The sequence below is a fragment of the Patiria miniata genome, unplaced genomic scaffold, assembly GCF_015706575.1.
Source record: "Patiria miniata isolate m_02_andy unplaced genomic scaffold, ASM1570657v1 HiC_scaffold_3, whole genome shotgun sequence".
NCBI lineage: Eukaryota > Metazoa > Echinodermata > Asteroidea > Valvatida > Asterinidae > Patiria > Patiria miniata.
Window position 1 is genome coordinate 26,241,769 of NW_024037069.1, and position 15,233 is coordinate 26,257,001.

The following is a 15,233-nucleotide window of genomic DNA, read 5'->3' on the forward strand; positions in this document are numbered from 1 at the left end:
GAAGTTTGCAATGTATTTTTTTTTTTTTTTTTTTTTTTTCGTTTTAGTATAGGAGTAGCCCCCTGAATAACTCCAGCCTCTTACCCTTTCATAATAGTGTGTACCCCTGATAAACTTCCCCCCTTCCCTAGTAACATGACCCCTTAGGCCACAGGCCCCTCACTCAGTTGAGACCAGCGGGAATAGAGACGGGACTATACAAACGCCCTGCCCTGTGTGTTTTTGTTGATCTGCTGGAGATATAGGTGACTTTTGATATAATGAAATTGTGCTTTTATGTGCTTAATCATTAAATGTATTAAGTTTTTCGAAGTTTTGAAAGGTGTTTTGTAATGTTCACAGCTCTGTCAAGTTTTATACAGTTCGTGAACAGCCTTAAGGAATTATCACTCAAGTTGTGAGATTGAATTTAGAAATTGCTTGAGGAATGTTTGCTTGTATTGTTTAATTTGATGGATCACGAACCCTGAGTTTTGGGGTTTTTTAAAGAAAATGTCGATGTCACAAGGTTGAATTGTTGACTTAATTTTCTTGCTTCATTGTGGATGATAGCATTTTACTTTATTTTAGGGCAAAGGGGAAGTATTGGTTATTCATATTCCATCCAGTGCCGCTTTTGTGCGGCGCCTTTTAGCTGTCGAGCGCCCCAACTGCAGTAAATCAAATTCACTTGTACACAAATTCGCTGGGCCACCAATCAAATAACACCAAATGGCGCCGTGGAAAAGCATAGGGCAGATATAGGGCGCGCAGTAAGAAGATTCGTGGATCGGTTCCCATCTACGTGTTTTGTCTGCCGTGTCGGCCGCCCCTATAATATTAGTCTTGGGTTCAAGACCTTCCTGTTGTTTATTCCTCGATCACATCACTCCCGCAAACGATCGCTGATAGAGGGCGCTATCTCGAGATAGCGCCCTCTATCAGCGATCGTTTGCGAGAGTGATGTGATCGAGGAATAAACAACAGGAAGGTCTTGGACCCAAGACTACTATAATATTAGCACGGCACTGTGAATCTTCGGTAATCCTTACTTTTAGGACACCTCTACTTTGTACCAGTTCTGATCAAAACTGACTTTTGCAGATGACTGTCCAGTACAAATGTGACTTTTGCAGGCTAGAGCAGTCTTTTTACTTCAGATAAACTCATTTCAGTTGTAATTTTGAAAGCACTTTCAAAGAAAATGTGACTTTCCTACCTTTTTTGCACTATTGCAGTTCGCCATCTTCATGATCTTGCTTTTTAAATATATTTTCTGTTTGTCATCGTCGTCTTTTACCCCTCATAAATCAAAGCCCTGCCCTCTCTCTACAAAATGAAACCTGCTGATATCCAAGAGGTGTCATTGCCAAATGTTCAAATGTGCCAAGAAATATCAGAATGTCACTTTTGATTGTCATTTAGTCAGCTGTTTTGGTGAGTCTTTTAACCTTATATAGGAAAGGGGTCCTAAAGGTAAGGATTACCGAATCTTCTTATCTGTCCACGCCGGTGCGCGAATTGCAGACTTGACTTAAAGTCTAAGCCTATTTGAGGAGGTACGTGCCCCACTTAGTCGAGTGTTTGCAGTACATCTGATAAAAATAATATATTACGTAAAGTCGCGAATAAACACCAGATTTCAATGTATAGTACCAGTAATATTACACCAACATGGCGCTGTGTCTAGTTCTCTTTATTACGTCGTTGGCGATTGTGAGTCCAGTCGCCCATGCCGAGCAATTAAGTCTGAAATCGTCTTGGCTTCGCACGGATGGCACGGATGCTTCGTGGACAGGATACGAGGAGGGCGATACGGCCATTCTGCACTGTGTGGGTCGGGAAACGTCTCTCAACCGCCCATTTGACTCGATTGAGATACACTGGCTAAGCTGGCCCGGTCATGATGATGATGACTGGGTTACCGTTGCTGATCATGAGAACATCGTTTACTTCGACGGACGGGACCGGTTTTCCCGACCGAATCTCACCGTCAACGGCCAGAATGAGACCGTATACCGCATGGCCATCAGCCCGATTGACCGGTACGACGGCGGGACGCCGCGTTTCGGCTGTCACTTCGGTTTTTCATCAGTGAGTGGGAGAACTGCACGGTCAATAGACGTCAGCTGGAATCCGCCCTCAGCGACATGCTCTGGCTCCATTCTCCCCGATTCCAAAGCCAAGAAAGGCGATGATGTGTCGCGCTACTGCAACGTCACTGATGTCGACACACTGTCCCGTGGGTCGGTCACTTTGTGGAATGGCGACGTCAGACTCGCCGTAGATGAAACCAAGACTCCTCAAACTCCTTACGAACACGAATACGGCTTCAACTACACAAACACGGTGACTGATGATACTGCACACTTCGTGTACACGTGCCGCTATAGTGCCACCGGTGGTTTTGAGGAGTACGAGTCCAACTGCACCTTCAACCAGCCTCTTTGTGTTGTGGATGATTTGGCTGATCTCTGTCCATCGAGTGCTACTGACCCTAGAGGATTCAAGATGTCATCCGTCTATATAGGCCTACTCGTGATGGTATCGTCTCGAATCATTGTCATCTGAACTTCGCCGATTGCAGCAAGTTCCACAAATCATGTACATAATTGTGTAGCAAGTTAGCGACCTAGTTTACAAGGGAACAGGAACGTCTTCTGGATCATCTTCTTAATTCTTCAACTCTGATTGAGACTTGAAGCATCGATCGGCAAATCTCAAAGTCAGCAGGACAGTCATCACGAGCCACAGAACAGTCTTAGCTGACTGCCGGTACATGTACTATTTTTGCTGGCCACATTATCAGCCACCCCCTAACATTGTCTTTTTAATTGCTATTTTCTAGCCATACCAAAGTTTTTCACTTGTAAATGGCACATTGAACGAAGCAAATCCGCCTACGTTTGGTTTTCCCATTGTTTTCGCCGAAACGGATTTTCGCGGCGTTTTCAACTTTTCGTCCCTCTTGTAATCAGCGAATCATTAATTTTGATTGCACAATATACACATTCTTTGTTTAGTACACAGTGTAGTTTTAATAGTTTTCCAATAGATATAATATATAGTTGCTCAATAGTTATGCAGTAATTCCATATGAATATATATAAGACTCCGTTATTAAGACTCCGTTATTATGTGCTTTATTGTATTGTACAGGGTACGTGTCCAAAAATGTCCCTCTGTAGGATGTACAGAATTATCGTAATTAATGAAGAAAATTTCAAATTCAATTATAGAATTGATGAGCTCCGACATTTTTCTTTATTGTGTGAAGTTTTTGTTGGATTCGATTCAGTGGTTTTGAAACAAAGACCATTAATGTAACACCAGTCCATTTTGCTTCATTCCAAGTTTGACAGTACATACCTTACGTGTCCAAAAAGTCCAACTTTTGATCCTAAATAACTCTGTTGTTTTTCAATGGAATTAAACCAAAATTTTAGATCATAAACAAGGTATGGAAAATTTTATAGAGCGAGTTTCATCAGCTTTGTGATCAGATTTATACGCCATACGAAAACAATACTCACGTTCAGAACCTGCCGCTTTCGACTTGACGTCCTCCAATGTAGATGCAGCGCTGGAGGACGGGGCTGAAGCCACGTTCTGAATATTGAAGCTTCTGGATGAATGCAGGATCACTCCTGATGTCCTTGCAAATGATCCAGGACGATCGAGGAGGTGTGCAATGACATCAGGGGTGGTTCTGTATTCCTTCAGAAGCTTCCGGTCGCAGCACGTGGCTAAAGCCCTGCCTCCAGTGCTGTATCGACATTGGAGGACGTCAAGTCGAAAGTGGTATTCTGAAAGTGAGTGAGTAAACTGATGAAACTCGCTCCATAATATTTGTCATGCCTCGTTTACGTGATCTGAATTGTTGGTTTAATTCCATTGGAAAACAACAGAGTTATTAAATCAAAAGTAGGACTTTTTTTGACACGAAGGGTATAGGTCGCAATAGACTGTGTGGGCATACCATGGGTAAAGAAATGTAAAATAAATAAATAAATAAATAACCATGCATGCATGGGATTAGGGTTACGTGCGAGCGAGCAAACGACATTACTGCATTTTTTAGCCGTGGACTTGAGCCATTTTGTTCCTCCATTTAAAAGACACATTTAAAAAAAAGATGTAAAATAAATTGCTTCATCATATTTATTGTTTCTGAACATCAAAACCTACGCACTTTGAAGGATATTATTAATATGCTCTGTCATTAATACGAAGACGAAAACAGAAATGGATTGTCCTGGTTCAGGAGCCAGCTTTATTACTAGCCGGGTTTAGACACTTCTCGACGGTGTTGAAGGTATTTATGAACACAGATTTAATGATAACCTATTCAGTGGGTGGATGCAAGCAAAATTATTTTATTTAACACAAACAATCGCATTCGTGTTAAACTCATGTCTTTCAAGACGAAGATTATAAGGAATTGCAAAATGCAAACTGCTGGGAAAAAATGTTTGTAGCTTTGAGTTGTTTGTGATATATAGCAAAAACTTCTTGATCAACACAGTACTGAACATTATCTGCACTTAAACATGGTCACCATTTTTATCACAATTATCTTTGCAATTTTTGTTAACGTCATTACTTCATTGTCAATAATTGTTTGTATTATGCTGTTAACGAGGTTATCATAACAAAAAGATGACAGTTATATTATGAGTATCAATTTGACCAGCTGTAATAAAACATTTCCTGTAGAAATGTGCTGAATAATGGGCCTATTGTTCAGTATTGTTTGCATTGAACATTTCAAGGGTAGACCCAGCTTTGCCTCCTTCAAGTAAATTTTCAACTAATTTCATAATAAAATAGAAGTACGTTTTAATTGGATTTTGGTTAAATTAATCAGTTCGCTCTTAGAGACTCATTCCTAGACTTCGAGTTTCATCCCGAAAAGTAGATACTAAATAATATTAATAATGATGAACATTTCATAATAGCGAGCTCAAGATTAAACTTCTCTCAGACTGGTAAAACAAGAGCCTCTTTCCAGTGCATAGAAAAAGTACCAGTTTCCAGTGACAAGTTATAACTAAACTTACTGATTACCGGCAAAAAAGTGTGTTGACACCATAGAGCTATATTAAGTAATTTAATATAGCTCTATGGTTGACACATTGCTTTAGCAAGACGGTTGGCATTGGATGCAATGGGCATGATTTTGTGGACACTTTATCCATTATCTTTTCAACATCGTCAGATGCAAATTCCCTGAATTTAGAGAAAGAAGGCAAGACATTTTGTTCAGTCCCCAGGGTTCCGTTGGATAAAAATAATGTCTCCTTAATCATTCTATGCCGCACTGAATTTTACGCTAACACTTCAAATATCGTGAACAAAATGCGAAATTATCGTTTCTTCTGGTAATGGAATTATTAATAAAAAATATTCAAATTTCGCATAAATGGTATTCAAAATCAAGTGTATGGTATTATATGTGTTTTTTAACGTTTTGTGTTAATTTTGGCGCGATTACTATTAATAAATGCAGCAATTTTTGCGCATAAGTATTTGCTTTATATTCTCGAGGTAGCCCCAACCCAGCCTTGAAAAATGAACCAGCCTAGGCCTGTTGGCTGCTGCAAATTTGGAAGGGGGGCCTGGTGGGTGCTAGTCTGTTTACGTGTTATCAGAATCCGGGGTATAAGTTACGCGTGGGACTTGACTAAAGGCTACGATATAAGTAGATGCGAGCAGCTCAATGTCGAGTTCAACCATTGAACGCAGGGATATTGAGGTGCGGATATCCGTTTGCAGCGCATACACACTGATATGGTATAGCCACAAGTATACAGAATTACACCGTTATCATGGCGCTTTTTCGAGTTCTCTTTATTATGTCGTTGGCGATTGTGAGTCCAGTCGCCCATGCCCAGGAAATCGGAATTTCTATATATTCGTCTTGGCGTCGCCTGGATGGCACTCCTGCTTGGGGAGGATACGAGGAGGGTGATACGGCCATTCTGCGCTGTGTGGGTCGGGAAACATCTCACAACCGCCCGTTTGACACGATTGAGATACACTGGCTAAGGCCCGGCCATGATGACTGGGTTACCATCGCTGATCATGAGAACATCGTTTTCTTCGACGGACGGAACCGGTTTTCCGGACCGAATCTCACCGTCAACAACCGGAACGAGACCGTATACCGGATGGCCATCAGCCCGATTGACCGGTACGACGGCGGGAAGCCGCCGCGGTTCGGCTGCCAATTCGGCGTTGACGCTCAAGGCATTAAGTTCAAACGAAGAACCGCACGGTCAATAGACGTCAGCTGGAATCCGCCCTCAGCGACATGCTCTGGCTCCATTCTCCCCGATTCCAAAGCCAAGAAAGGCGATGATGTGTGGTACTACTGCAACGTCACTGATGTCGACACACTGTCCCATGGGTCGGTCACTTTGTGGAATGGCGACGTCAGACTCGCCGTAGATGAAACCAAGACTCCTCAAACTCCTTACGAACACGAATACGGCTTCAACTACACAAACACGGTGACTGATGATACTGCACACTTCGTGTACACGTGCCGCTATAGTGCCACCGGTGGTTTTGAGGAGTACGAGTCCAACTGCACCTTCAACCAGCCTCTTTGTGTTGTGGATGATTTGGCTGATATCTGTCCATCGAGTGCTACTGACCCTAGAGGATTCAAGATGTCATCCGTCTATATAGGCCTACTCGTGATGGTATCGTCTCGAATCATTGTCATCTGAACTTCGCCGATTGCAGCAAGTTCCACAAATCATGTACATAATTGTGTATCAAGTTAGCGACCTAGTTTACAAGGGAACAGGAACGTCTTCTGGATCATCTTCTTAATTCTTCAACTCTGATTGAGACTTGAAGCATCGATCGGCAAATCTCAAAGTCAGCAGGACAGTCATCACGAGCCACAGAACAGTCTTAGCTGACTGCCGGTACATGTACTATTTTTGCTGGCCACATTATCAGCCACCCCCTAACATTGTCTTTTTAATTGCTATTTTCTAGCCATACCAAAGTTTTTCACTTGTAAATGGCACATTGAACGAAGCAAATCCGCCTACGTTTGGTTTTCCCATTGTTTTCGCCGAAACGGATTTTCGCGGCGTTTTCAACTTTTCGTCCCTCTTGTAATCAGCGAATCATTAATTTTGATTGCACAATATACACATTCTTTGTTTAGTACACAGTGTAGTTTTAATAGTTTTCCAATAGATATAATATATAGTTGCTCAATAGTTATGCAGTAATTCCATATGAATATATATATAAGACTCCGTTATTAAGACTCCGTTATTATGTGCTTTATTGTATTGTACAGGGTACGTGTCCAAAAATGTCCCTCTGTAGGATGTACAGAATTATCGTAATTAATGAAGAAAATTTCAAATTCAATTATAGAATTGATGAGCTCCGACATTTTTCTTTATTGTGTGAAGTTTTTGTTGGATTCGATTCAGTGGTTTTGAAACAAAGACCATTAATGTAACACCAGTCCATTTTGCTTCATTCCAAGTTTGACAGTACATACCTTACGTGTCCAAAAAGTCCAACTTTTGATCCTAAATAACTCTGTTGTTTTTCAATGGAATTAAACCAAAATTTTAGATCATAAACAAGGTATGGCAAATTTTATAGAGCGAGTTTCATCAGCTTTGTGATCAGATTTATACGCCATACGAAAACAATACTCACGTTCAGAACCTGCCGCTTTCGACTTGACGTCCTCCAATGTAGATGCAGCGCTGGAGGACGGGGCTGAAGCCACGTTCTGAATATTGAAGCTTCTGGATGAATGCAGGATCACTCCTGATGTCCTTGTAAATGATCCAGGACGATCGAGGAGGTGTGCAATGACATCAGGGGTGGTTCTGTATTCCTTCAGAAGCTTCCGGTCGCAGCACGTGGCTAAAGCCCTGCCTCCAGTGCTGTATCGACATTGGAGGACGTCAAGTCGAAAGTGGTATTCTGAAAGTGAGTGAGTAAACTGATGAAACTCGCTCCATAATATTTGTCATGCCTCGTTTACGTGATCTGAATTGTTGGTTTAATTCCATTGGAAAACAACAGAGTTATTAAATCAAAAGTAGGACTTTTTTTGACACGAAGGGTATAGGTCGCAATAGACTGTGTGGGCATACCATGGGTAAAGAAATGTAAAATAAATAAATAAATAAATAACCATGCATGCATGGGATTAGGGTTACGTGCGAGCGAGCAAACGACATTACTGCATTTTTTAGCCGTGGACTTGAGCCATTTTGTTCCTCCATTTAAAAGACACATTTAAAAAAAAGATGTAAAATAAATTGCTTCATCATATTTATTGTTTCTGAACATCAAAACCTACGCACTTTGAAGGATATTATTAATATGCTCTGTCATTAATACGAAGACGAAAACAGAAATGGATTGTCCTGGTTCAGGAGCCAGCTTTATTACTAGCCGGGTTTAGACACTTCTCGACGGTGTTGAAGGTATTTATGAACACAGATTTAATGATAACCTATTCAGTGGGTGGATGCAAGCAAAATTATTTTATTTAACACAAACAATCGCATTCGTGTTAAACTCATGTCTTTCAAGACGAAGATTATAAGGAATTGCAAAATGCAAACTGCTGGGAAAAAATGTTTGTAGCTTTGAGTTGTTTGTGATATATAGCAAAAACTTCTTGATCAACACAGTACTGAACATTATCTGCACTTAAACATGGTCACCATTTTTATCACAATTATCTTTGCAATTTTTGTTAACGTCATTACTTCATTGTCAATAATTGTTTGTATTATGCTGTTAACGAGGTTATCATAACAAAAAGATGACAGTTATATTATGAGTATCAATTTGACCAGCTGTAATAAAACATTTCCTGTAGAAATGTGCTGAATAATGGGCCTATTGTTCAGTATTGTTTGCATTGAACATTTCAAGGGTAGACCCAGCTTTGCCTCCTTCAAGTAAATTTTCAACTAATTTCATAATAAAATAGAAGTACGTTTTAATTGGATTTTGGTTAAATTAATCAGTTCGCTCTTAGAGACTCATTCCTAGACTTCGAGTTTCATCCCGAGAAGTAGATACTAAATAATATTAATAATGATGAACATTTCATAATAGCGAGCTCAAGATTAAACTTCTCTCAGACTGGTAAAACAAGAGCCTCTTTCCAGTGCATAGAAAAAGTACCAGTTTCCAGTGACAAGTTATAACTAAACTTACTGATTACCGGCAAAAAAAGTGTGTTGACACCATAGAGCTATATTAAGTAATTTAATATAGCTCTATGGTTGACACATTGCTTTAGCAAGACGGTTGGCATTGGATGCAATGGGCATGATTTTGTGGACACTTTATCCATTATCTTTTCAACATCGTCAGATGCAAATTCCCTGAATTTAGAGAAAGAAGGCAAGACATTTTGTTCAGTCCCCAGGGTTCCGTTGGATAAAAATAATGTCTCCTTAATCATTCTATGCCGCACTGAATTTTACGCTAACACTTCAAATATCGTGAACAAAATGCGAAATTATCGTTTCTTCTGGTAATGGAATTATTAATAAAAAATATTCAAATTTCGCATAAATGGTATTCAAAATCAAGTGTATGGTATTATATGTGTTTTTTAACGTTTTGTGTTAATTTTGGCGCGATTACTATTAATAAATGCAGCAATTTTTGCGCATAAGTATTTGCTTTATATTCTCGAGGTAGCCCCAACCCAGCCTTGAAAAATGAACCAGCCTAGGCCTGTTGGCTGCTGCAAATTTGGAAGGGGGGCCTGGTGGGTGCTAGTCTGTTTACGTGTTATCAGAATCCGGGGTATAAGTTACGCGTGGGACTTGACTAAAGGCTACGATATAAGTAGATGCGAGCAGCTCAATGTCGAGTTCAACCATTGAACGCAGGGATATTGAGGTGCGGTTATCCGTTTGCAGCGCATACACACTGATATGGTATAGCCACAAGTATACAGAATTACACCGTTATCATGGCGCTTTTTCGAGTTCTCTTTATTATGTCGTTGGCGATTGTGAGTCCAGTCGCCCATGCCCAGGAAATCGGAATTTCTATATATTCGTCTTGGCGTCGCCTGGATGGCACTCCTGCTTGGGGAGGATACGATTACGTGGAGGGTGATACGGCCATTCTGCGCTGTGTGGGTCGGGAAACATCTCACAACCGCGCATTTGACTCGATTGAGATACACTGGCTAAGGCCCGGCCATGATGACTGGGTTACCATCGCTGATCATGAGAACATCGTTTTCGGCGACGGACGGGACCGGTTTTCCCGACCGAATCTCACCGTCAACGGCCAGAACGAGACCGTATACCGGATGGCCATCAGCCCGATTGACCGGTACGACGGCGGGACGCCGCGTTTCGGCTGTCACTTCGGCGTTGACATTCAAGGCATTAAGTTCAATCGAAGATCCGCACGGTCAATAGACGTCAGCTGGAATCCGCCCTCAGCGACATGCTCTGGCTCCATTCTCCCCGATTCCAAAGCCAAGAAAGGCGATGATGTGTCGCGCTACTGCAACGTCACTGATGTCGACAGACTGTCCCGTGGGTCGGTCACTTTGTGGAATGGCGACGTCAGACTCCGAGTCGCCGTAGATGAAACCAAGACTCCTCTTACTCCTCACGGATACGAATACGGCATCAACTACACAAACTCGGTGACTGATGATACTGCACACTTCGTGTACACGTGCCGCTATAGTGCCACCGGTGGTTTTGAGGAGTACGAGTCCAACTGCACCTTCAACCAGCCTCTTTGTGTTGTGGATGATTTGGCTGATCTCTGTCCATCGAGTGCTACTGACCCTAGACGATTCATGATGTCATCCGTCTACATAGGCATACTCGTGATGGTATCGTCCCGAATCATTGTCATCTGAATTTCGCCGATTGCAGCAAGTTTCAAAAGTCATGAACATATTGTGTAGCAAGTTAGCGACTTAGTTTACAAGGGAACAGGAACGTCTTCTGGATCATCTTCTTACTTCTCTTACTCTGATTGAGACTTGAAGCATCGATCGGCAAATCTCAAAGTCAGCAGTACAGTCATCACGAGCCACATAACAGTCTTAGCTGACTGCCGGTACATGTACTATTTTTGCTGGCCACATTATCAGCCACCCCCTAACATTGTCTTTTTAATTGCTATTTTCTAGCCATACCAAAGTTATTCACTTGTAATAACAAATTGAACGAAACAAATTCGCCTACGTTTGGTTACATGGGAATTTCCCATTGTTTTTCGCCCAAGGGTTTTTGCGGTTTTTTTTTACTTGTCGTCCCTCCTGTAATCAGCGAATTATTAGCCTTAATTTTTGATTGCACAATATACATATTCTTTGTGTTCACTTAATTCACCTATTATAGTAAAACCTTTTTAGCAAGGATGTTTAGTACACAATGTAGTTGTAATGGTTTTCAAATAATGTGACACTGAGGAAATCACGATCAACAGGATGGTGTACATTCAGTGCCTGGTTCGTTTAATGGTGTTACCACACAAAACCCTGAAAAGATAATTATACAAAGTCCTTTGTAAATATTTTACTTCGTGAGAAAGGACAAAGAATTCACAAATAAGAACTTCATGATAAAACTAGAGATATAAAGTTAAACTTAAACTAGGGAAAATATGCTTTTAACTGTTAACGAATAGTTAAGTTAATGTTGATTCAAAGAATGTACAAGGCAAGTGATTGCTCTAAAGACCATCAATGAATCTACTTATTCACTAGTCAGAGTAAAGTTTACGAATACTCAAGCTAACTTCAGAGTTTATCAGAAAATGTTCATTTAGTCTAAATAATAAAAATTAAAAGAATAAGGAACTTTAAAATAAGAACACTTATGAAAACAAAATAAATGAATTCTTACCCCAGTCATGCCAGTCGAGTCATCCAAGAAATCTTGAGGCAACTAAGTACATATGTAGAAGACAGCAGGAGAACACTGTGTGTGGTGTGGACAGTACCAGTGCTAGTGGTGGAATGACTCAAGTGTGTGCTTCACCTTAAGGGTCAAGCGAGGGCGCTGCGCATGAGAAATATGTAAATGAGCTGTCACATACATGTACTCCCCTGCTCTAGGTTGGCGTCCCGACAACCTTAACTAATAAAAGATTAATACAAACAAAACAAAGTGCAATTTACTACATGTATCTACAAAAAAATCATCTTGGCTAAAGCCCCCCCCCCCCCCCGTAGAACCACGCCTGTGTGACGCAGCTGCTTTGTTTTCTCCAGTGCAACCTCATCTTTGGTAGTGGGCTCCGGCCGGTGCATCTTCCACTACTGAAGAGGATTGAGGGGCCTGGTCATAGCTAGGGGTGGTGCTCCCCTGTTTTGTGAAAGCAGCGGATGGATTCTCTGGCTTAGGTTGACCTGTTGGCATCTCTGGGGTCACATCCGCCTGTTTCTCCATTATGACGACCACCTCCTCCGCCTCCTCGTCCGCCTCCTCATCCTCGTCGGTTACGGCTGGCAAAACTGGATCATCATACTGATGACATCCAGCATGTGGCGGTTCACCCTCCTCCAGCATCATGGCTCTACTCAGTGTTCTAGAGGTCTCCCCGATTTCGGGTCCTTCCCTTCCATTCTCAGTAGCTATTGCAGCTCGGCTTTGGGTTTGCTGTCTGCTGCGGTCAGATTTGCCGCCTCATCAGGTTCAGTTGTCCGCCGTTGGTTTTGCCTTGTCACTCGGTCGTGATTTTCTCAGTGTCACAAATAGATATAATAGTTGCTCATTAGTTATGCATTAATTCCATGTGTTTTATTGTATTGTACAGGGTACGTATTGTACAGGGTACGTGTCCCAAAAAAAGTCCCTCTGTAGGATGTACAGAATTCTCGTAATTTATGAAGAAAATTTCAAATTCAATTATGGAAATGATGTTTCCATAACATGTTTCAAAACCACTGAACCGAATCCAACAAAAACTTCACACAAGAAAGGAAAATGTTTTGGCTCATGAATTCTATAATTGGATTTGAAATTTTCTTCATAAATTACGAGAATTCTGTATATCGTCCAGAGGGACTTTTTTGGGACACACTGAATTTGTAATTGTACGTGTATGCAGTCATTTGTAATGTATGCAGGACCTCAGTAGAGACCAGTTTAAAACTATATGGACATCCTGGCAAGGGCGGATCCAGAACACAATTTTTTGGGGGGGGGGTGCAAAATAATTGTGGTCCCCCAAAAAGTGGGTCTAAAAATGACGGCTTCGGATTCGCTCAAGGGCCCCGAAAAATGTTTAGATTCTAGACGCTCTGTGGTGCGATCTGAGGCAATTTCTGACCACTTTAACCAAATTGTTTTCAGGAAAAGAAGGGGGTGTACTCAGTGCCTGTCTTTATTTGGACTCGTCTAAGACAAAAAAATGGGTTCGCTTGGGGGGGGGGGGGAGGGGCATGGCCCCCGTCCCCCCCCCCCCCCCCCCGGATCCGCACTTGTAGCCTGTGTAAATAAATGTAATAATGTAACAGGTTTTCGCGGGGTTTTCGCCCCTCCCGTAATCAGCGAATCATTAGGCTAAATTTTGTGATTGCACGATGTATATACACATTCTTTGTCTGCACTTAATTCACCTTAGTAAAACCTTTTTAGCAATGAATTTTAATACACATTGTAGTTGTAATAGTTTTCCAAAAGTTCTAATAGTTGCTCAATAGTTATGCATTAAATACATGTTCTTTTAGTTTATTGTATTGTATTTGTAATTGTATACAGTCATTTTAATGTATGCAGGGCCTCAATAGATTGTATGGGCATACCCTGGGTAAAGAAATGTAAATGAATAAATAAATAAAAACTAAATAAATAACCATGCATGCATGGGATTAGGGTTACGTGCGAGCGAGCAAACGACATTACTGCATTTTTCAGCCTTGGACTTAAGCCATTTTGTTCCTCCATTTAAAATACACATTAAAAAAAAAGATGTAAAATAAATTGCTTCATTAAATTTTTTGTTTCTGAACATCAAAACCTACGCACTTTGAAGGATATTATTAATATGCTCTGTCATTAATACGAAGATGAAAGCAGAAATGGATTGTCCTGGTTCAGGAGCCATCTTTATTACTAGCCGAGTTGAGACACTTCTCGACGGTGTTGAAGGTATTTATGAACACAGATTTAATGATAACCTATTCAGTGGGTGGATGCAAGCCAAATTATTTTATTTAACACAAACAATCGCATTTGTATTAAACTCATGTCTTTCAAGACCAAGATTATAAGGAATTGCAATATGCAAACTGCTGGGAAAAAAATGTTTGTAGCTTTGAGTTGTTTGTGATATATAGCAAAAACTTCTTGATCAACACAGTACTGAACATTATCTGCACTTAAACATGGTCACCATTTTTATCACAATTATCTTTGAATTTTTGTTAACGTCATTACTTCATTGTCAATAATTGTTTGTATTATGCTGTTAACGAGGTTATCATAACACAAAATGACAGTTATATTATGAGTATCAATTTGACCAGCCGTAATAAAACATTTCCTGTAGAAATGTGCTGAATAATGGGCCTATTGTTCAGTATTGTATGCATTAAACATTTCAAGGGTAGACCCAGCTTTGCCTCCTTCAAGTAAATTTTCAACTAATTTCATAATAAAATAGAAGTACGTTTTAATTGGATTTTGGTTAAATTAATCAGTTCGCTCTTAAAGACTCATTCCTAGACTTCGAGTTTCATCCCGAAAAGTAGATACTAAATAATATTAATAATGATGAACATTTCTTAATAGCGAGCTCAAGATTAAACTTCTCTCAGACTGGTAAAACAAGAGCCTCTTTCCAGTGCATAGAAAAAGTACCAGTTTCCAGTGACAAGTTATAACTAAACTTACTGATTACCGGCAAAAATAGTGTGTTGACACCATAGAGCTATATTAAGTAATTTAATATAGCTCTATGGTTGACACATTGCTTTAGCAAGACGGTTGGCATTGGATGCAATGGGCATGATTTTGTGGACACTTTATCCATTATCTTTTCAACATCGTCAGATGCAAATTCCCTGAATTTAGAGAAAGAAGGCAAGACATTTTGTTCAGTCCCCAGGGTTCCGTTGGATAAAAATAATGTCTCCTTAATCATTCTATGCCGCACTGAATTTTACGCTAACACTTCAAATATCGTGAACAAAATGCGAAATTATCGTTTCTTCTGGTAATGGAATTATTAATAAAAAATATTCAAATTTC